Source organism: Sorex fumeus, unplaced genomic scaffold (assembly GCF_029834395.1).
Source record: "Sorex fumeus unplaced genomic scaffold, SorFum_2.1 ptg000034l, whole genome shotgun sequence".
NCBI classification, from domain to species: domain Eukaryota; kingdom Metazoa; phylum Chordata; class Mammalia; order Eulipotyphla; family Soricidae; genus Sorex; species Sorex fumeus.
This window is the reverse complement of record NW_026606091.1, coordinates 38,931,111-38,934,524: the sequence shown is the minus strand read 5'-3', so window position 1 is coordinate 38,934,524 and position 3,414 is coordinate 38,931,111. Positions and strand designations below refer to the sequence as shown.

Below are 3,414 nucleotides of genomic sequence, written 5' to 3'. Positions count from 1 at the left end.
TGTGAGGAACAGGAGGCCGCAGACCTCAGATCTGGATCCTGTAATGACCTGCCCCCAAATAACCAGAATCCAGCTCTTCTGCTCGATTTCAGCTGGCAAGCTTGTTCACCATTAATCCACATTTTCTACCCTGATGATGTACCCTGTGTTCTTCAATTCCAACTAATCTAGCCCTGATCCAGTTCTTCCCACCCTCCTCCTTCCTCCCTCCTCCCCACTCTTCCACTTTCCCTCAGCACTAGACCCTAGGGATCAAGGGGGCAGAAAGGTCCCCAACACTAGACCGCAGGGATCAGTGGGACAAAAATGTCTCCTACCTCTCGGCACCAGGGATGTTGGGAGCAGAAATTTAAACTTGCCCACACGCAAACCTCAGTCATGATAGCTCCAAAAGCGAAACAAGGGCTTGAGGTGGGAGCTCTCCCTCCCCACTACACAGTCCCGTTTCTCCATATGGCAACCCTGAAGCTAATGGGGGCTGGAAACATCAGAGCAACCAGTTCTAGACACTCTTTGGGGGCTGGTTGGGCACTAATGAATTGAGGAGAAGAGAGAGGAAGGAGGCATGCTGGGTCACTCTCTGACAGTCATTGTCCTATTTCCAAGCTTGTTTCAATAAATGGATCCATCCCAGGCCATGTGGGTATTTGTCTTGGGCGAGGTGTGTCCTGCCAGCAGTTGGCAGTTGCTTCTAGATTGTGGGTGGCCCTTGCCATGCAATTCACCATGTCTAGAGCCTGGCATCTGCATGCCCCTGAGTACAATGTCAATGACCCCAGGAGAGTACCTCTACGATTTGGAGTGGTAACATTCAAAATATGGTGGTGGGAAGGTACGATGGTGGTGGAATTGGTGTTTGAATATTAAATGTAATAAATTATTGTAAACAACTTTATAAAAACAAAATAAAAATTTGCAAAAAAGTCAGCAAAATATAAAACTTGAAAAGAGAACAGAAAAATCAAAGATACACCAATCTAATGCGTTTTTTTTTTGAAAAAAAAAAAAGCAATGGCGTCTAAGCTACTAAGATAGCCCACAGAATGGGAAAAATTATTTACCCAATACCTAGCTGATGAAAGGCTAATATCCAAGTTATATAGCACATTGGTAGAACTTTACCAAAAAAATATCTCCCAACCCCATCAAACAAATGCAGAGAGGAATAATGAACAGAAACTTCCTCCAAGAAGAAATTCAAGGGCTGGAGCGATAGTACAGTGGTACGTTGTTGCTTTGCACGTGGCTGATCTGGGTTTGATCCCTGCCATCCTACAGGCTACACCCGCCTTGGAACCCCAAGTGTTCTGTGAGAATCAGAAGGCAGTGTCCTTCCTAAAGACACCCCATGCACACCCCATCCTCCCTTTCACCTAGAGGTGGAAATCACACCCAGATCCAAGACAGACCTGAGCCAACAACCCGTCAAAGACAAATTGTGTTGGCAGAAGATCAGACAGACTGTGATGCCCGTGAGGTATGGAGGCTGCAGACACCCATCCCAGGGCACGAAGTGACCTGCCTGAAAGTGATGTGTTCCCCCCAAGAGTCAGAAATGGTTAAACAGAATTCTTACTCAACTGTAATTCCGTCTTTTACCTACCCTGTCACAATCATATTCATTTACCCCAACCTTGTCTTTCTTCCCTCTTCCTTCCCGCCCTTCTCCTCTCCCCCTCCTCCTTCCTGCCCCCTCCCTTCTCCCCTCCTCTGCCCCTTCCCATTGAGGAATGGGGCTATGGGACTATGAGGCTCTGTGGCTACACAAAGCAATTGCAGACGTGCCCCCATGGCAGGGATCCTGCGCACTAGGAGTGGCGAGATGACCCAAACAGAGCAACATTGAGACTCTACTCTGCAAGTAAAGAAGTTACAGAGTCTCCAAGGAAGCTCAGCTAGAGAAGAGGGCACCAAATAAAGGGTGCTGGGAGGATCCTCCCAGGGTGGGAGATGCATGCTGAAAGTAGACTATAGACCAAACATGACTACCACTCAGTGCCTCTCTTGCAAACCACAGCACCCAAATGGGGAGAGAGAGAACAAGGGGGAATGCACTGCCAAAGAGGCAGGGTGGGAAAGGGGGTTGGGGAGGTAGGAGGGATGCTGGGACCCGTGGTGGTGGAGGATGGGTGCTGGTAGAGGAATGGGTACTTGATTACTGTGTGACTGAAACCCAAGCACAAAAATTTATAAGTCTACAATTGTACCTCATGGGGTTTCACTAATAAAAAAATAATAAAAAGAAAATTCTTGGATTAAAAAAAAAGGTACACAACCTCCAGCATATCCATATGTGCAGGAGCAACTCAAAACATAAAATAATAACCCAAGTAAAAAATAAATCCAAATAAATAAATTTCAATTTTTAATATGAACAGATACTACACTTGATCTTAGCCAAAAGGCCGAGAAGCTCTGGGGGATAGAGTGATAGCACAGTGGTAGGGCGGTCGCCTTACAAGCGGCCAACATGGCCGGCCCGATTTCGATTCCTCCACCCCTCTGGGAGAGCCCGGCAAGCTCTGTCGGGAGATCGAACGCCAATAAGATACTAAAGTTGGGAACAGGGAGAACCTTGTTTCCCATGTGGAACCCCCAGAATCTGCTGAGACCATGGAATCTCGTGCCCAGCAAAAGCAGGGAAGCACTCCACCTCCGATACCTTCAACGAGCTCTGCTTCCTATGTTGCCCTGTCTTGGGGGTCATGGGGCCCACTGTTTCCACGAGGCTTTTCTTGGGAGTGCAGGTACCAAGTTACCCTGCCCTCCCTGCCTGCCTGGGGACTCCCTGTGACTCTGTCAGACTGTCCAAGTGGTCCTGGTGTCGGTAGACATTTCTGGAAGCTACCCAACTTTGAATGTCTGCCACTCCCATTCATAGAGGGTCACAACTTGTCTGGTGTCATATTGGCACTTTGTTCTCTCCTGCAGCATGTCATGGCCCTCTGGGGCAATGATCTGGGGCCTGCCTTCTGCCCCTCCGCATCCTCCACCACTGACCCCTGCTCCTGCTCTGGCTCCCCTTTTACTCCCCGCCCCTTGTCTGCCCTGCCAGTTCTCGCCTTCTCTAGACCAAGGGCACACTGCAGGTGCTGGGGCCTGGCCTTAACCACTCCACTGGGGTAGTGCTGTCTCCACTGGAGGTGCTGGGGGCTGGCCTTAACCACTCCACCGGGGTAGTACTGTCGCCACAGTAGGTGCTGGGGCCTGGCCTTAACCACTCCACTGGGGTAGTGCTGTCTCCACTGGAGGTGCTGGGGCCTGGCCTTAACCACTCCACTGGGGTAGTGCTGTCTCTACTGGACGAGTGGCAGTGCCATCCAGCTGCCATGCTCTTTGCCAACTCCTCCTGTGCACCAGGTGCCACTGCTTGTGTGTTGCTCTTTTTTCCTTTTGGTCTTGTCTTGCTTTCTC

At 49.7% G+C, this 3,414-nt stretch overlaps 1 pseudogene; it reads right to left on the bottom strand.

Moving 5' to 3' along the window:
* Nucleotides 1–2,336: 2,336 nt before the first annotated feature.
* Nucleotides 2,337–2,417, bottom strand: LOC130026767 (uncharacterized; annotated as a pseudogene).
* Between the last annotated feature and the right edge of the window lie 997 nt (nt 2,418–3,414).